Source organism: Schistocerca gregaria, chromosome 2 (genome assembly GCF_023897955.1).
Source record: "Schistocerca gregaria isolate iqSchGreg1 chromosome 2, iqSchGreg1.2, whole genome shotgun sequence".
Taxonomy (NCBI): domain Eukaryota; kingdom Metazoa; phylum Arthropoda; class Insecta; order Orthoptera; family Acrididae; genus Schistocerca; species Schistocerca gregaria.
In genome coordinates this window covers 82,873,892-82,894,780 of record NC_064921.1, presented here as the reverse complement: position 1 = coordinate 82,894,780, position 20,889 = coordinate 82,873,892, and the positions used below count along the sequence as shown (strand labels likewise).

The 20,889-nt window shown below is 42.7% G+C and overlaps 1 protein-coding gene across 1 annotated transcript in view; it reads left to right on the top strand.

Moving 5' to 3' along the window:
• The window catches only part of LOC126336359 (PRL-1 phosphatase), a 565,928-nt gene that overhangs the window by 364,271 nt on the left and 180,768 nt on the right, over nt 1-20,889 (top strand). The window contains exon 2 of the mRNA XM_049999953.1: nt 1,457-1,495. The gene's annotated coding sequence lies outside the window, so the exon portion shown is untranslated. The remainder of the gene's footprint in view (nt 1-1,456; nt 1,496-20,889) is intronic.

The following is a 20,889-nucleotide window of genomic DNA, read 5'->3' as shown; positions in this document are numbered from 1 at the left end:
AGGAATCGAACCTGCGACCGTAGCAGTCGCGCGGTTCCGGACTGAGCGCCTAGAACCGCTAGACCACCGCGGCCGGCGATTCGACCTCTTTCTGCTGTCACTCATGAACAGCATTCCAGGGGGTGTTTTCCAACGCGATAATGCTCGCCCACCACTCTCTACAGAGAGTCGACATGTTGCCTTGGCCTGCTCGATCACCAGATCTGTCTCCAGTCGAGAGCTTATGGGACATCATCGGGTGACAACTACAGCGTCATCCACAACCAGCATTAACTGGCCCTGTATTGACTGACCAATGTAACAGACATGGAACTCCATCCCACAAACATCTGGCACCTGCACAACACAAAGAGTACACGTTTGCATGCCTGCATTCAACATTCTGGTTGTTACACCGGTTATTGATGTACCCCGCATTTCAGATTTTCAGTGGCTTATATCGCGCTTACAGTAACCTGTGATGATGCAATGTTAATACATTAAGTATGTTTTGCTGTTGCGATTTTTGTTCCGTCAGTGTACTTGTAACCTAGACTACATTTTACATTTTTTAGGAATTAATCTCTGACCGTGTATTACGTTATGTAATGGTTGTGCGATGCTGTTGTAGTTTAATGTTCCAAAAGGTATATCTTTATGATGGGACATACTCATTACTTTTGACCGGAGCGCTTGACGAAGTAGCACAGAGCCCTAAACACTCGCGAAAACGGAAATATAAATGAACAAAATAAAAGTAGCGGGTATCTGCGGCGTTACCCTTTCCGAAACACTCGATCAGCTACGGATTGGTAAACAAGATCACATTCCAAAAAAGGTGGGAAAGATAATGAAGTATTACTATTACTATTATTATTATTATTATTATTGATACTTCCTGGCAGATTAAAACTGTGTGCCGGACCGAGACTCGAACTCGGGACCTTTGCCTTTCGCGGGCAAGTGCTCTACCATCTGAGCACGGCTCACGCCCCGTCCTCACAGCTTTACTTCTGCCAGTACCTCGTCTCCTACCTTCCAAACTTTACAGAAGCTCTCCTGCGAACCTTGCAGAACTAGTACGCCTGAAAGAAAGGATATTGCGGAGACATGGCTTAGCCACAGCCTGGGGGATGTTTCTAGAATGAAATTTCATTCTATTATTATTATTATTATTATTATTACTACTACTGTTCCTGTTGTTGTTGACACTATTTAATTTTTCTTTTTTGACCGTGACTTCAAATGTTGGAAAACTGTTGGTAATCCGACCGTCGCTCTGTGTTTCCCTTGTAGATTCAGAGGTTTCAGCGATCGTGGGCGTCACTTCATACGGTGGAGTTCTAGTTACAAAAGACACACTTTTCCACCTAGCGTCGCGTTACACTTTCTACATTTTACTTGTATTTCTTTGTACATGGTGTAACTGTATTTTTTGTCACCTGAACAGCTGATCATTGTAGCCTTTTCTTTCTAGGTGTTTCCCTGTCGGCCTTGCCTTCGTTCTGCATGCCAGGTGAGTTTTAAGCCTTCACACGTTTTCGCTGTCTCTATTGCTCAGAGATATAGGAATAGTTTGGCTGACTCTTCTCAACCTCCCTGCTCCGTAACAAGCTTTTTTTCCCCACATTACAGCTAGCGCAGATCTTCTATCATTGCGTTACTTTTGACTGCAAAAAACTGCAAGACAAAAAAAGACGCACCACGAATAAATTATTCGAATGGGACAGAAATCGGTAGATGTGATGTACATGTGCACTCGAAAAACTTATCTCTGTTTCAGATAAATTGCATTATTTATACGGAGAAAGAGCTTCACAAGCAAGTCAGCGTTGGTCCATCTCTGGGCCTTATGAAGGCAGCTACTTGGCGGTGATTGACAGAGTTGTTGATTAGATTAGAATAGATTATATTAGATTGATACTAGTTCCATGGATCATGAATACGATATTTCGTAATGATGTCGAACGAGTCAAATTTTCCAATACATGACATAGTTAAGTTAATTTAACAACATAATTAAGTTAATATAACAACTTATTTATTTTTTTAACTTTTTTAATAATTTTGTTTGTTTGGTTTTTTTCTTTTTTTTCTTAATTTATGTCTAAACATTCCTCTATGGAGTAGAAGGAGTTGTAATTCAGAAATTCTTTTAATTTCTTCTTAAATACTTGTTGGTTATCTGTCAAACTTTTGATACTATTTGGTAAGTGACCAAAGACTTTAGTGGCAGTCATTAGCAGTAGCTCACATTTAGCACCTCCACTGTCACCTTCAATTGGTGGCAGTTCAGCATGAAGTCTGAGGTTCCTCGTCATCGTTTCCCAGACCCAAATCAATCATTCAGTAAATCCTTGATGTGTGTTCCTTCGAGGGTAAATTACGTGGATAGAAGAGTAGTCCCGAACAGCGATATCGCAAAGTCCTTCACTGACTTGTATTTTTGTCAGTTGCAACCTTCTAAACGCATCCTTAGGGAGTTCAAGATCTTCCTTTACAACAAACCCCAGATGTTTGCCATCATATTCTTGTATTCTGCTGTACTACTGATTTAGTGGCCGAGCGGTTCTAGGCGCTTCAGTCTGGAACCGCGCGACCGCTACGATCACAGGTTCGAATCCTGCCTCCGGCATGGATGTGTGTGATGTCCTTAGGTTAGTTAGGTTTAAGTAGTTCTAAGTTCTAGGGGACTGATGACCTCAGCTGTTAAGTCCCATAGTGCTCAGAGCCATTTTTTTGTACTACTGATTTATTTTTCATGTGTGACATGCAGGTGAGGTTAGGGTCGGGAACGTGACACAACCCATCCCCTCTCCACGAGGAAGCCAGTTCCTAAGCTATACCCATTTTGCTGAAGACAATTCGGAGCATGTTAACGTATTTGTTATTGTGATTCCGATACTTAAGTGTTTTCTCGAATTCATTTTCCATATACATCTTGTATTCAATATGTTCATCGCTCCCAATATTGTTAAAAATGTAACTTTTATACACTCCTGGAAATGTAAAAAAGAACACATTGACACTGGTGTGTCAGACCCACCATCCTTGCTCCGGACACTGCGAGAGGGCTGTACAAGCAATGATCACACGCACGGCACAGCGGACACACCAGGAACCGCGGTGTTGGCCGTTGAATGGCGCTAGCTGTGCAGCATTTGTGCACCGCCGCCGTCAGTGTCAGCCAGTTTGCCGAGGCATACGGAGCTCCATCGCATTCGCAACCGTCTCCATGAAGTTGGGCTATGGTCCCGCACACCGTTAGGCCGTCTTCCGCTCACGCCCCAACATCGTGCAGCCCGCCTCCAGTGGTGTCGCGACAGGCGTGAATGGAGGGACGAATGGAGACGTGTCGTCTTCAGCGATGAGAGTCGCTTCTGCCTTGGTGCCAATGATGGTCGTATGCGTGTTTGGCGCCGTGCAGGTGAGCGCCACAATCAGGACTGCATACGTCCAAGGCACACAGGGCCAACACCCGGCATCATGGTGTGGGGAGCGATCTCCTACACTGGCCGTACACCTCTGGTGATCGTCAAGGGGACACTGAATAGTGCACGGTACATCCAAACCGTCATCGAACCCATCGTTCTACCATTCCTAGACAGGCAAGGGAACTTGCTGTTCCAACAGGACAATGCACGTCCGCATGTATCCCGTGCCACCCAACGTGCTCTAGAAGGTGTAAGTCAACTACCCTGGCCAGCAAGATCTCCGGATCTGTCCCCCATTGAGCATGTTTGGGACTGGATGAATCGTCGTCTCACGCGGTCTGCACGTCCAGCACGAACGCTGGTCCAACTGAGGCGCCAGGTGGAAATGGCATGGCAAGCCGTTCCACAGGACTACATCCAGCATCTCTACGATCGTCTCCATGGGAGAATAGCAGCCTGCATTGCTGCGAAAGGTGGATATACACTGTACTAGTGCCGACATTGTGCATGCTCTGTTGCCTGTGTCTATGTGCCTGTGGTTCTGTCAGTGTGATCATGTGATGTATCTGACCCCAGGAATGTGTCAATAAAGTTTCCCCTTCCTGGGACAATGAATTCACGGTGTTCTTATTTCAATTTCCAGGAGTGTATTTACCCATTAACCAAATCACTGCGTTATTTTTTGCCTGAGGGTAGTAACTTTCTTCTGGTCTGAAGAAAATGTTAGTCAGTACATTGTTTGCTGAAGTTCTTGTTATTTGAGCAATTTTCTCCCTGGTCTACCTGCAGTTGATAATCCGATCTCCACATGTGTAACGCCGAGGCACGCTATCAACGAGGTTGCATTTGCTGCAGAGGTTAGTGTCACTTAAACCGATGGCAAAGAGACGCTCATTAGTGCTGGTGGTGTTATTGACTACCTTGCACCACGCTGTTCTCACGTCAGACGAAAGAACATCACTACTGATGTTTTTCTAGACCACTTTCCATGCTATTCCAGCGTATTTAGTTTCTGTGTTATTTTTCCTTTCATGTTTCCGTCTTTCAGCTAAAATCGCCTTTGCTGTAATGTTTTTGGTTCAAGATAATACCCCCTAATATGTTTTGGTTTAAAACTTATTTTTTGTGTATTTATCGGCGACTCTGCACTTTCTGCCCTGACAATGTGGTATAGTTTTGCTGTAATGCACCCTGGATGGTTACACATTATGCCCCGTGTTCGTTTGACATACAGTGCAATTTGGCACAGTACCCCTCATGATGACGTCCAATAACTCTATCAATCAATGCCGAGCCGAACCACTGCGTGAATAAGGACGGATCAACGCGTTATTGACTTGCTCAATTCGTGAAGCTCGTTCACTTGAATAAGTCATCCAATTTTTCTGAAATTGTAATCATTTGTTTGTCTAAAGATGTACATTACATCAACCGTTTTCTGCTCCATTTGGATAATACCTTCGTGGCGCATCGCTTTTTTGTCTGAAAGTATATATGACCACTTTTTTATGTTTTACATTTTCCTGTGATACCGACCACAGATTAACAGCAGTAAATGAGAAACCTAGGATTCAGTTTCAGAGTTTAAAGACGAGTACTGGTACTCGTAAACGTACGCTTGCGAGAAAATACCTGCGATTTATATTTGCCGTTGTTAATATTTTTCAGTGTGCAATTCACATTAAGTACCAGTAAGTATTAGAATTCGCGTCCGCGAATGCTGTGAACAATGTACTGTTTGAGGCGACGTTCAAGCTTCTGCCAGCGACTTGGGAGAATAGCGGTTCAAATTCCGCTCCAGCCATTCTAGTTTAGGTTTTACGAGATCTCTCCTAAATCGCCTAAGGCAACAGAGGCGATGTTTCTTTTCAATTGGACGTGGCAGGTTGCCTTCCCTATAATTTCCCAATTCGGCTTGCAGCGTCGATCACATTGTCGACGAAGCATTTAAATTACAAAACGGCTGAAATCTTCCAGTGCAAACTGCAGAAGGCTTATCTAACCGCTTCCAGTTTGATTTTCAGTATTTCAGGCATTTCATATAATTTTCGATCGGATTTAAAAATTTAAAACAAAATTTTTATCTTCTTCTTAAAAAATATAGTTTTACGTTAATGGTTAATGGTTTAGAAACTGTATACGCGCGTAACTCATGGCGCGCAAATTATGCAGGCTATATTCATCCAGTATTTGACAATGAGAGCAGTTAGCGACTTCTAAGAAACTTTACAGAAAATTTCAAACCTTTTCGAAACTTTTTCACGCTGAATGAATAAAACTAACATAATTGGGGTTTCGCGTCTTCCACCATGACATGCATGACGCCCAGTACTTAATACATCAACACATCTGTAAGGAGCAGGGATGGGGTTACAGGTTAAACAACAATTTCCTTCTGTCATTCAAGACGGGAGTGTTTTATTCCACTTTTTCTGGAATTTAATGATTTCGTCTTTCGCGGACCGTAGTGCGAGAACAGTAAAATATGTCTGTTTTTGACCGAGAAAAGATGTAAAAAGAAAAGGCACTTGAAATATTTAAATTTTTCATTTGTTGAATGGAATGTCATATCTCTACATACAAAAGACAATGTCCCGACTGGCTGATCGTCTACCTGACTCACTCACTCATCACCGCCCAGCCCAAGCCGCTGAGGATAGAAACTTAAAATTTGGAAACGGTATGGATGTATTACTGTAGGTGTCGTTTAAGAGAGGATTTTTCGAAATTCGAACCCTAAAGGCGTGAAATACGGGATGAAGGTTTTCTCTAAACTGTCATTATTAAGGCAGTTTTTAAGATAGACCTACGAAAATTAGTATTTGGTTTCTTGGTCAGTAGTAAAAAAATACTTGTTTCAGCATTTTTGAGAATTTAATCCTGTGGGGGTGACATACTGGATGAAAGTTGTTTTTGAAAATATATCATTATGAAAGAACTACTGAACCATTTTTAAAGTTACAGCTATGAATATTGTTATTTGGTTAGTGGTTATAAATAAAAAACTACGTGTTTCAGTGTGCTTGGGAACTGAACCGCTAAAAGAGTTGACATAGGGGATGAGCTTTTTTATGAAAATATTTTATTATGAATGCATTTTAAACCTATGTCTATGACAATTTCAATTTGGCTTCTCAGTTAGAAATAAATCATCAAATCATTCTTAACAAAAAAGAACATGGTCTTGATATTGCCTGGGAGCTCCGTGTGCGCCAGATTACTAATACAGAAGTCCGAGGATCGATTCTCAATCTGTCCTAGGATTTTTTTTTTCTACACAGTTTATCGCTTCTTTCACAAGAGACAGCGATGTGTCTATGTGAAAAATGTCATGTTATACCGTGGGTTGGAGTGTAGAGACTGTAACCTTCACGGAGAGACTGTTGGCTAGTTTATGATTTATGGCGGATAGCAGAAGTTAAGAGCACCTCAAATTCAGTGCAGTTGTATCCTCACAATTATGAACTAAAATGATTCCTGAAAGTTGGAACGTGATTTGTAGTTGACCGAGGAAATATATCATGATACAGCAAAATAAACAAAAAAAAGGCATGTATGTGAACGTTATTAATTTATTGATGTATGTAGCACAAAAGGTGGCATTCAAGTTTAAGACTCTCATTTCAAATCCGAACAAGAAAGACTGCACGCGGTGGTGGCGTACATCATCTAATAAATACAACAACACATACTTAAGAAGTGTAGCATCTGACAACTGTTAGATCTATTAAAAAAATTCCACACTTTGGTGTTCGTGGCAAAAGGCTGGACTTTTTTCACAGTAAGTACAATGAGGCAAGTATATTTTACGAATTAACGTCCATATTTCGGCTTTTAGATTTTATTTCCAACACGTCTCGGAAATAAAACTAAAACCTGAAGTACAGAAGGTCAACGGACTTTTGTTCTGTGTAAGTGCCACATGGAACCATTATGGATTTGTTAAAAAAAACATGAAAAAGTGCATCTACGTTGCTATAGTCCTAGCTCGATATGTCCCCCAAACATCAGTAGTCTTTCTGTTTATCCAGAAACTCTGTCCTTAAAGTTTCTCCGCCTCGTACCATGCCACGTACATTAGAACAGCATTTAATCCCGCTTACAGTGACAAAAGGCGAATTTTTGTCGGGAGGTTGGCAGGACGGCGCTAAATACGTCAGAATTTGTTGGGCGGACTGTAGAGGGGGCCGGCTGGAGGGTGATTCTACCCGCCAGACATCCCGACGAGGAATGCTCGTCGGTAGGTCGGTCAAAACGCCAACACATCTTCAATTTGTTGATCGTAACAGTACACTCAGAAGGTACAAAGGGAAGAATTTACACATCGTACCTGAGTCAAATTTCCATCTTTTGTTTCTTTCATCAAATACGTCCACAACCTATTATGTATCTTATTTATTATCATTATTGAAGTTAGCAACAAATTTAAACAAAATTGTGTATATCCATTTGTACCTATTATATATACAGACCTGCATAATTTTTTAAAATTTATCCTTTTGTAAAATATTCGACAAAAAATTTACTAAAAGTAGAGCACTTGCCCGCGATAGGCAAAGGTCCCGAGTTCGAGTCTCGGTCCGCCGCACAGTTTTAATCTGCCTGGAAGTTTCATAACAGCGCACACTCCACTGCAGAGTGAAATTCTCGTTCTGGAAAAATTTACTAGTAATAAAACCAAAGCTGTTAACACATAATATGTAAGATCGCACAATGTACGAGCTGCTATATAACAACATGCAGCAGGTCTTTACATGAGAAATAAATAAATAAAATAAATTAAAAAATTTGATCGTGTGTAGGGCCCTTTAGAATGGAGGACGGTCTGTGGTAATGAGAAAATGGAAGTGAAAAATGTGTTGGCTGGGAACAAGAGAGCTCCGATGTGGAGCGGAGTCTTAAGAGTGCGTCCTAATGTAAATGTACGGCGCTATCTGTTTCAGAGGGAGCAAACGGCCCTCGAAGGCCGTCGTATTTCGAATTTTTGTCTTATACGTCGGGGCCACCTGGTACTTGGCCCAGAGACAAGCGATTCAACCTCACAAAGAGAGAGCACACAGCACTCCGATTCATGTAAATTTTTGTGTTTATGGTACGTGAAGTTGAGAACAGAAATGCCAATACCCAAAGCAGTATTGCAACTCTCAAAAATTTTCTAGAAAATCGACTTCAAAATGTTCCGATCATCTTTAATATTTTAAAGGCCGATTTTTCCCGGCAGGCAGCGTGTTTGTGTCATAGAATGATAGACTGCCACGTGGGGATCCCGGGTTCGTTTCCCAGCTATGTTGAAGTATAAACAAATTTGCATATTTGATGAGTTTTTTCGTGAAGCGCAAAATACATAAGGATGAGACAAATTAATATATTTTTTAATTAAAAAATCTTTGTTAATAATTCATACATATTACAAAAATGGATGTGGGTACGTATGTGCGTATGTTCCACATCTCCTCCTACACCACTGGATCGATTTGAACCAAATTTGGTACACATATCCTCTACTTTCCAAGGAAACAATCTCTGTGGGGCTAAGAACCGCCAATCTATCATAGTTCAAGGGATATGACGTCGTCAACACTGAGATGCGTGAAAAACTGCCGCGTCATGCATGAAGTTTTAATACATTTATTCGCTGGCAGTTGACAACGCTTTTGACAATTTCCAACAGCGAAGAGCAAACGGCTGAAGACGAAAACAAAAGTCGACTACACAGCGATGAAAAGGCGCTGCCGAAGAGACGTTTACAAAATTGCTTTCTTGTTGTTGTTGTGGTCTTCAGTCCTGAGACTGGTTTGATGCAGCTCTCCATGCTACTCTATCCTGTGCAAGCTTCTTCATCTCCCAGTACTTACTGCAACCTACATCCTTCTGAATCTGCTTAGTGTATTCATCTCTTGGTCTTCCTCTACGATTTTTACCCTCCACGCTGCCCTCCAATGCTAAATTTGTGATCCCTTGATGCATCAAAACATGTCCTATAAACCGATCCCTTCTTTTTGTCAAGTTGTGCCACAAACTCCTCTTCTCCGCAATTCTATTCAATACCTCCTCATTAGTTATGTCATCTACCCATCTAATCTTCAGCATTCTTCTGTAGCACCACATTTCGAAAGCTTCTATTCTCTTCTTGTCCAAACTAGTTATCGTCCATGTTTCACTTCCATACAAGGCTACACTCCATACAAATACTTTCAGAAATGACTTCCTGACACTTAAATCTATACTCGATGTTAACAAATTTCTCTTCTTCAGAAACTATTTCCTTGCCATTGCCAGTCTACATTTTATATCCTCTCTACTTCGACCATCATCAGTTATTTTACTCCCTAAATAGCAAAACTCCTTTACTACTTTAAGTGTCTCATTTCCTAATCTAATTCCCTCAGCATCACCCGATTTAATTTGACTGCATTCCATTATCCTCGTTTTGCTTGTAATACACACGAAACAGCTGCAGTCTGCATACAGTTACTGTTTGGGATACTAATACGTTTGCACGTTATGCATATTGCTGTGTGTGAGTGTTTCATAATTTCAAAGGCGATGAAGGCTTCTCGGGTTATAAGCCTGAAGATGACGAGTTGGAAACGTGTCGAAACGGTGCAACAAGTCTTGACTCAGCTGATATCCCGAGAACACTTCATCATCGAAATTCGCTGAGAAAGTCAGCATTCCCATATAATTTCAAAGGTGTTTCCACGAATACAAGGAAATCAATTTTTTCGATATTACAAGGAGCAGAGCTCATTTTTTGTTTTCGTTGGTAATCGAAAATTGATAAAATTAATACCCGAGCAATGCCAGGTTCGTCAGATAGTTTTTTTTAATAAGAGATCGATAATTAAGTATTTATATTTGTATTGAAAAGTGGAGGTTTGTTCAAAAATGGTTCAAATGGCTCTGAGCACAATGGGACTTAACATCTGAGGTCATCAGTCCCCTAGACTTAGAACTACGTAAACCTAACTAACCTAAGGACATCACACACATCCATGCCTGAGGCAGGATTCGAACCTGCGGCCGTAGCAGTCGCACGGTTCCGGACTGAAGCGCCTAGAACCGCTCGGCCACATGGCCGGCTGGATTTTTGTGCGCGTATGTAATTAGGCATAAGATTAAGTGCATTTTTAATAAGAATGAATATTAGATATGCATTAATTAGCATACATTGATGTATGTTATGTTTAAACGACTTACCTATTCGAACTTTAACTGGAAAAAACGAAAAAAATGACCAAACGAAATTCGAACCAGCGATTACCAATCTCGAACGCTACTGATTTTTCCCATCTTTCTGTATTTTACACTAGACGGAAACGCTAATAGAATAAGCACCTCCGATTAAAAATTTGCGTTGGTCAGGAATCGAACCGAGGCCTCTTACGTGATAGGCGAGCATTCTATGACAGAACCACGCTGCCTGTCAGGAAACAATGACCTTCCTTTACGGGAGCGGTTCCCAACCCGTTGGCCGTGGCACTGGGCAGTGAGCGCTGGTCCAGAGTTCAAGGAAAGATAAAGATTATAGGGAGCTGGAGCGGTTTCACTCGTCAGTCTCAATATCAGCGAGTACACAGTGAAGTAAGAGTTGAAGTGCCCCGTCGCTATTCTATACCACTCACAAGGGAGTAATGGTCCGTTCTGTCACGTCAAATCCTACCCTAGACAAAGACAGAGTAGGTCAAAAGAAGCTGCTAAGACGCAACACCAGTATTCTTTTAAAATGTTGAGAAGTACTAGTTCGTATGCCAACAGGCTCGCGCCGTTGGCTGACTGCTCGTCGCTACAATCCGACGGTAATTTGTCGAGTAGGTAGTTTCTCGGACTCAACAGTGACTCGTTTCAATTTTGCTGATTTAATATCCCGCCGCAAGCTTGACGGCTGGTGTTTTACGCTCCTTCCATGGCTAATATTATCAGAGGCGGGCCTGTGCTTGTATTTATTACCACTGGAGGGGAAGGAAGCGGCCGTGGCTCTCTTAAGGGACAATGCTGTCTTCTCCATGGAGTGACGTGGGCGACCGAAGAAAACTGATATCTGGGTGGCCGACGCGAGAACTCAAACCGAGTCTCTCGAATGCGAGTTGATGGCGCTAGCCACTACAACACTTTGTTCAGTCGCGTGGTGATACTGCTGTACTAATGTTTAGTGAGGCACTTGATGAGTTTCTCAAGAAACTATCTATGTGAATGAGCCTTTCCAACTTTTCTTTTCTGAAAAATAAGTACAAGTAAAAAGATCGAAGATAGTGATTTGAGGCTAAAATTAACTAATTTTATCCAGGTATTGATTTCTTCGTGGGTGACAAAGTCAAAAATCCCATTGAGTTCTTTTTAACACTGACCACTCGATTTTTAGTTTCCTTGTCTAGTTGTGTAGATAATAAAACAGTTTTATTTATAAAAAAATAATTTTTTTTCAGGCCTCCTTGTAAAGTATCATTGACTAATTGAGCCTATAAGCAATACAAAAATGTCTGTCACAAATTTACGTTCTGCGTATATTTCCGGCAGTAAATGGACGTTAAAGATTGGCAGTCTGGCAACACTTGTCATGTGTAGGGTAACTACCTCTGTCAAAAGCCTGGACTAGCACTGTGATGATGGTGCAGTGGATATCGTTTTGGGTTAACATCCAGGTGGTCGAATGTTCGATTCTGGGTCGAGGCGTATTGATCTTTATTTGCCAATTTCATTCTGCCGTGTAATACTGTAGTATATACCTTTTCTTAAGCCACACGTATCTGACATTTACGTACATCTACATCTACATCCATACTCTGCAAGCCACCTGACGGTGTGTGGCGGAAGGTACCCTGAGTACCTCTATCAGTTCTCCCTTCTATTCCAGTCTCGTATTGTTCGTGGAAAGGATTGTCGGTATCTTCTATGTGGGCTCTAATCTCTCTGATTTTATCCTCATGGTCTCTTCGCGAGATATACGTAGGAGAAAGCAATGCTTAACTCTTCGGTCAAGTTATGTTCTCGAAACTTTAACAAAAGCTCGTACCGAGCTACTGAGCATCTCTCCTGCAGAGTCTTCCACTGGAGTTTATCTATCATCCCCGTAACGCTTTCGCGATTACTAAATGATTCTGTAACAAACCGCGCTGCTCTCCGTTGGATCCTCTCTATCTCTTCTATCAACCCTATCTGGTACGGATCCCACACTGCTGAGCAGTACGCAAGCAATGGGCGAACAAGCGTAATGTAACCTACTTCCTTTCTTTTCGGATTGCATTTCCTTAGGATTCTTCCAATGAATCTCAGTCTGGCATCTGCTTTACCGACGATCAACTTTATATGATCATTCCATTTTAAATCACTCCTAATGCGTACTCCCAGATAACGTAGTACATTCGTAATGAAATGTAATGGACCCGAATGTGGCAAGAATAATTGTTGAAATTGATCGATTGGAGCATTGGGCGAGAGTACACAGAAAACAGGTTTGGAATCTAGTACATGCAGTGGTGCGAAATAGTTCGCATCCACGATGTCCAAAAGGCTTCTTTTAAAACTGATCAACGAAAACTAATGTGGTTCCTATTCTGTGTTCGCAGTATGTAAGTACAGTTGTTTTGTAGAAGATCCACTGTAATCGCTGTATGACCGTTAGGACTCGATCAAGAATCGAACCCTCGATCTCCCGCCTGCTTACCCCAAACACTATCTACTACACCAACTGTACAGTTGTACCCCTATACACTGACATAGATAGTTATCGCGCATGTGATTACAGTGTTTCCAGATTTCCAATCTTTGACGTCCATTTACTGGAGTACGAAATTTTGTGAGAGACGTTTTGGTATTTTTAGCATGCGGGGAATTGCGGGGTGAAGTCCGAGTGCGAATTTTCCTTCACACCACATATATATATATTGCAACGCAATTATTAATAAAGAAAACAATTTAATTATTTATTAATTATTAATTATTTATTTATTATTTAATTACTTATTTAATTATTTAATTAATTATTAATTATTTAATTATATCCACTTAGCTGTCACAACCAGATGAAAACTCAAAATCGAGTGGTCGTGTTAGAAAGAAAAAATTCAGTGGGATTCTTTACTTTGTCACAATGTTGTTGTTGTTGTCTTCAGTCCTGAGACTGGTTTGATGCAGCTCTCCATGCTACTCTGTCCTGTGCAAGCTTCTTCATCTCCCAGTACCTACTGCAGCCTACATCCTTCTGAATCTGCTTAGTGTATTCATCTCTTGGTCTCCCTCTACGATTTTTACCCTCCACGCTGCCCTCCAATGCTAAATTGGTGATCCCTTGATGCCTCAGAACATGTCCTACCAACCGATCCCTTCTTCTAGCCAAGTTGTGCCACAAACGTCTCCCCAATCCTATTCAATGCCTCCTCATTAGTTACGTAATCTATCCACCTTATCTTCAGCATTCTTCTGTAGCACCACATTTCGAAAGCTTCTATTCTCTTCTTGTCCAAACTAGTTATCGTCCATGTTTCACTTCCATACATGGCTACACTCCATACAAATACTTTCAGAAACGACTTCCTGATATTTAAATCTATATTCGATGTTAACAAATTTCTCTTCTTCAGAAATGCTTTCCTTGCCATTGCCAGTCTACATTTTATATCCTCTCCACTTCGACCATCATAAGTTATTTTACTTCCTAAATAGCAAGACTCCTTTACTACTTTAAGTGTCTCATTTCCTAATCTAATTCCCTCAGCAACACCCGATTTAATTCGACTACATTCCATTATCCTCGTTTTGCTTTTGTTGATGTTTATCTTATATCCTCCTTTCAAGACACTGTCCATTCCGTTCAACTGCTCTTCCAGGTCCTTTGCTGTCTCTGACAGAATTACAATGTCATCGGCGAACCTAAAAGTTTTTACTTCTTCTCCATGAATTTTAATACCTACTTCGAATTTTTCTTTTGTTTCCTTTACTGCTTGCTCAATATACAGATTGAATAACATCGGGGAGAGGCTACAACCCTGTCCCACTCCTTTCCCAACCACTGTTTCCCTTTCATGCCCCTCGACTCTTATGACTGACATCTGGTTTCTGTACAAATTGTAAATAGCCTTTCGCTCCCTGTATTTTACCCCTGCCACCTTCAGAACTTGAAACAGAGTATTCCAGTCAACATTATCAAAAGCTTTCTCCAAGTCTACAAATGCTAGAAAAGTTGATTTGCCTTTCCTTAATCTTTCTTCTAAGATAAGTCGTAAGGTCAGTATTGCCTCACGTGTTCCAACATTTCTGCGGAATCCAAACTGATCCTCCCCAAGGTCCGCATCTACCAGTTTTTCCATTCGTCTGTAAAGAATTCGCGTTAGTATTTTGTAGCAGTGACTTATTAAACTGATAGTTCAGTAATTTTCACATCTGTCAGCACCTGTTTTCTTTGGGATTGGAATTATTATATTCTTCTTGAAGTCTGAGGGTATTTCGCCTGTCTCATACATCTTGCTTACCAGCTGGTAGAATTTTGTCATGACTGGCTCTCCCAAGGCGGTCAGTAGTTCTAATGGAATGTTGTCTACTCCGGGGGTCTTGTTTCGACTCAGGTCTTTGAGTGCTCTGTCAAACTCTTCACGCAGTATCTTATCTCCCATTTCGTCTTCATCTACATCCTCTTCTATTTCCGTAATATTGTCCTCAAGTACATCGCCCTTGTATAAACCCTCTATATACTACTTCCACCGTTCTGCCTTCCCTTCTTTGCTTAGAACTGGGTTTCCATTAAAGCTCTTGGTATTCATACAAGTGGTTCTCTTCTCTCCAAAGGTCTCTTTAATTTTCGTGTAGGCAGTATCTATCTTAGCTATAAGCTTTTACATCATTACATTTGTCCTCTAGCCATCCCTGCTTAGCCATTTTGCACTTCCTGTCGATCTCATTTTTGAGACGTTTGTATTCCTTTTTGCATGCTTCATTTAATGCATTTTTATTTTTTCTCCTTTCATCAATTAAATTCAGTATTTCTTCTGTTACCCAAGGATTTCTAGCAGCCCTCGTCTTTTTACCTACTTTATCCTCTGCTGCCTTCACTACTTCAATCAGAATTAAAACTGGTTAATTTGACCCTCAATATCTACACCTTGCACTTATTTGTCAGAAATACAGTCCTGGAAATGGAAAAAAGAACACATTGACACCGGTGTGTCAGACCCACCATACTTGCTCCGGACACTGCGAGAGGGCTGTACAAGCAATGATGACACGCACGGCACAGCGGACACAACAGGAACCGCGGTGTTGGCCGTCGAATGGCGCTAGCTGCGCGGCATTTGTGCACCGCCGCCGTCAGTGTCAGCCAGTTTGCCGTGGCATACGGAGCTCCATCGCAGTCTTTAACACTGGTAGCATGCCGCGACAGCGTGGACGTGAACCGTATGTGGAGTTGACGGACTTTGAGCGAGGGTGTATAGTGGGCATGCGGGAGGCCGGGTGGACGTACCGCCGAATTGCACAACACGTGGGGCGTGAGGTCTCCACAGTACACCGATGTTGTCGCCAGTGGTCGGCGGAAGGTGCACGTGCCCGTCGACCTGGGACCGGACCGCAGCGACGCACGGATGCACGCCAAGACCGTAGGATCCTACGCAGTGCCGTAGGGGACCGCACCGCCACTTCCCAGCAAATTACGGACACTGTTGCTCCTGGGGAATCGGCGAGGACCATTCGCAACCGTCTCCATGAAGCTGGGCTACGGTCGCGCACACCGTTAGGCCGTCTTCCGCTCACGCCCCAACATCGTGCAGCCCGCCTCCAGTGGTGTCGCGACAGGCGTGAATGGAGGGACGAATGGAGACGTGTCGTCTTTAGCGATGAGAGTCGCTTCTGCCTTGGTGCCAATGATGGTCGTATGCGTGTTTGGCGCCGTGCAGGTGAGCGCCACAATCAGGACTGCATACGTCCAAGGCACACAGGGCCAACACCCGGCATCATGGTGTGGGGAGCGATCTCCTACACTGGCCGTACACCTCTGGTGATCGTCAAGGGGACACTGAATAGTGCACGGTACATCCAAACCGTCATCGAACCCATCGTTCTACCATTCCTAGACCGGCAAGGGAACTTGCTGTTCCAACAGGACAATGCACGTCCGCATGTATCCCGTGCCACCCAACGTGCTCTAGAAGGTGTAAGTCAACTACCCTGGCCAGCAAGATCTCCGGATCTGTCCCCCATTGAGCATGTTTGGGACTGGATGAAGCGTCGTCTCACGCGGTCTGTACGTCCAGCACGAACGCTGGTCCAAGTGAGGCGCCACGTGGAAATGGCATGGCAAGCCGTTCCACAGGACTACATCCAGCATCTCTACGATCGTCTCCATGGGAGAATAGCAGCCTGCATTGTTGCGAAAGGTGGATATACACTGTACTAGTGCCGACATTGTGCATGCTCTGTTGCCTTTGTCTATGTGCCTGTGGTTCTGTCAGTGTGATCATGTGATGTATCTGACCCCAGGAATGTGTCAATAAAGTTTCCCCTTCCTGGGACAATGAATTCACGGTGTTCTTATTTCAATTTCCAGGAGTGTAGTTAAGTTGGAATGACTCGTTCACATAAGCGTGTGTGTGTGTTTGTTTTTTTTTTTACTTGTATATTTAGATCCTGGGCCTCAAAGTTGATTTTTTGTTTTATTTTTTACGCAATGGGTGGCCGGCACAGATAAAAAGGTCGGGAACCGCTGCATTAGGGTGTTAAACATGATCGGAAAACTACGATATTGCACTGCCTGTGTTGTTCTGATTACGATGCACTGCGGCGACCACAGCCGTTACGAAACACATCAAATGAGTTCGCAATTGGGAATAAGGATCACCATCAGCTGTAAAATGGATAGGATGAAATGACAGTGAAAATTTGTCTCGGGCCGGAACTCGAACCCGAATTTCCCGCTTTTCGCAAGCGGTCGCCTCACAATTTTTTTTTTTCATCTCATTTTGTTCGTTATTGTTCGTTGCGGAGTTCAAAAATGACACCCGTTCAATTTCATCGTAGATCCATTCATTCAGATTCTTTTATCACAGAGGGCACCTAACGCTGAGTTGCTATGCCGGCAGACATGTACATCATTTAGGTGTATTCCCGTACAGGTCGACGTTGTACTTGAAAGACGCTTGCCCGGAATCGGCAGGTAAATACGCTATTACAGTGCCTGTGCTATTGTGATTACGACGCACTGCGACGAAACACATCAAATGCATTTATAGTTGCGAATAAGGACTAACATCAGCAGTAGAACGGAATGACAATGAAAATTTGTGTCGGACCGGGATTCCAACCCGAATTTCCCGCTTAGCGCAAGCGGTCGCTTTACCACTTGGCAATCCGTGCACGACTCACGGCCAGTCCGAAACTTGCATATGTCGTCAACGATGCGTTGGAAAACTTGTCGATGTTCTAGACAGTTTTTGAGAGTTGCATGGAACGGCTTTGAAGACTGACAAGGGGAAGACCTCAGACACGGCCAACTGATTCAGCTCAAATTTGGCAGGTCGCTTGTGTACAACCTAAAACGAAGGAATATAGGATATTCTGGGTCAACAGCCCTGCTTTTTTGAGAAAATCACCCCTAAATATTACGACGAGCAGTCGACTCAAAATTGGCGGGATCGATAGAAAATTGTAAATAGGGCGATTCTCATCATCCGAAAACGCATCCTTTTCCAGAAATCGAGGCAAGAAAGTTTTACAACCTACGCTTCTGTACCCACAAGGTAAACGCTTTTCGCCGACAGCACGGATAGCGCAACGGCCAAGGTAACTGGCTGGGAATCGGAAAACCCGGGTTCGAATCTCGAAGAAACCTTGGGGATGTTATTCTTTTCGTTTGTAATTTTCCATATCTCAATTGATAGGTATAGGAGGGTTAATCAGGTAAGTAAATCAATAAGGAATGATCAATGATAAGGTAGGCAAATAACCCTCCTATCCCTGTCAATTGAGGTATGGAAAAATACAAACGAAAAGAATAACATCCGCTAGGTTTCTTCGAGATTCGAACCCGGGTTTTCCGATTCCCAGACAGTTAGGTTTTTTTTATCTTTTTCTTTTTTTCGTTTTCTTCTTTGTTAATCGTTGGGTTTGGTCGTTACGGAAGTCACATGACATCCGTTCAAGTTCGTTTGTTGATCCTTCCACTTTTTTGATTATTATTATTATTATTATTATTATTGTTGTTATTGCAGAGGTCAACCTGCTCTCTGACCGAACACACTGAGTTACCGTGCTGGCTTTACCTTGGGCGTTGCGCTATCGGCGCTAAGCGGTTACCATGTGGGTACAGAAACGGCAGTTGTAGAAGTTTCTTTCCTCTAGTTCTGGAGAAGTTTGCGTTTGCGGACCCCATACCTGATTATGAAAAATGCTCTATTTACAATTATCTATGGATCCCTCCAATTCTGAGTCGATTGCTCGTCATAACCTTCAGGGGTGATTTTCTCAAAATCGCGGGGGGTGTTGACTCAAAATATCTTAGAATAACAATTTGTCCATTTTATTTGGAGTGTTGAGCTCCATGGCCGTGGATAACGATGTTTCGCTATAAAAATACAGCAACCAGCCACTTTTTAATGCGTTTTATTTATGACAATATGCTTTTCGGGTTTGCACACATCTTCAGCTGGCAAATTACATGTATATTCAGTTTCTACAGTGGTACAATCTCGACAGCAGTTTGGATGTTGCAGCTGGCCAGTGTAAAAGCAACGATTCCAATCATTTACTTCTATTTCGCGAGTTTAAAGTTACTCACTATCAGTTGTTCATTTTACTTACATTTTCCTCTCCTTGTTTTTTCTTGGTTTTTCTTTTTTGCAACAACATGAACACTTTTTGTCATGTATTTTACACAGGCGCACTGCGTTATCCGCCATGTTGTCGACTGACAGTTTTTGTTGACATACAAGCGGTTTATCTATGGACAGAGTTATATTTTACGAAAGTTTCGAGGTTCTAAGATAAGCTACTGTTTTTTAAACATTGACTTGGGTGATAGAAGTATTCTAAGTACGATGTATACATTATTTTTTTGGCGGGGGCGGGGGGGGGGGGGGGGGGTTACTTAGGCAGTAATGAAGATGATAAACTAACATAACACATTTATACAAAGCAGTAATTCATACATTTACAGTATATGTTGCTTTTACACAGGCCAGCTGCAGCATCCAAACTGCTGTCGAGATTGTACCACTGTAGAAGCTGAAGATACATGTAATTTGCCAACTAAAGAAACGCATATTGGCATAAATAAAACGCTTTAAAATGTGGCTGGTTGCTGTATTTTTACAGTGAAATATAAATAGAGCCTTTCGTTTTAGGTTGTACACAAGCGACCTGCCAAATTAGAGCCGAATCAGCTGGCCGTGTCTGAGGCCTTCCCCCCGTGAGTACAGAAGTCCGATCAGCGTGTAGTCACCTCGCGAGCGGTGTTGACAGCGGGACCGGCGCGGATTCGGGAGCAGGACACGTAGAGGGCGCAGGTGGAGGCAGGCGGCTGTGGCCGAACTGCCGGCGGCCGGAGCATTGCGCCAATTGCCGCGAGCGGTCTGTAGGAGGCGCTCCGCTTACGTCACATCCTGTGTCACCAGATGACCTCCTGCAGCCAGTCCGCACGGTACGTACGTCCAGTGAGCACGGCCGCGCCTGCGTTCACGCACAGTGCATGTAGACAGCTGTCGTCGCGCACCGTGGAGCTTGCAGCTGCCGCCACGGCCGTCTTGAGCGCGGAGTCTTCATTCTAGAGAGGTAGTCGCCAATTTGCTTGAGGATGGAGCGCTGTTAGAGTAGCAACCCGTCGAACAAAGTCGGTGTAGATCTGCTCTGACAAATGGAAGACATGTTTCCGCCGACGCTCTAGCCTTATATCATACTTCCCCTACTGGCCAGTTGCAACATCGTCTTTATTAAGCATTTGCCTCCGAGTACAATGCGAACAAGCACGAACCAAACACGTAACTTTAAATAAAATGGTTATCCCTAGTTATTAAGCATTAAGTAATGTTGACATTAAAAAAGTGTTACTTAAATGTACTGTTTCTTGGCCGCACAGAACTCTAAAATATTGCAGAGAATGTCGATCTAAGTTCCAGCCAGTGTTGTTGAACCTGTTTATAACGCAGCCCTGTCAATGTTGTGAAGAGTAGTTCTAAAACTTGTCGTAATCTAAATCACATACCATGACATTGGCTGTTATTATTGAAAATGTGTGCACCTTAATAAAACTGGCCCAATAACGCCGTAGATTTGTTACTTTCCGCGGGGGATCAGACGTAAACATTGCCCTTGCGTTTATCCTAACACTCATCGTGAGTGCGTTGTAAACAGAATAGACGATGCTTGCTGGAACATGCTTCGGCTATTTTTTTAACATTTTAAGTTTTCGACGTTTGGAGTAGAAACACTAGACATAAGGCAACTTACACGTAGGTAACAATTTTTCGTTGCTGCCAATATATAACGTGTAAACTAA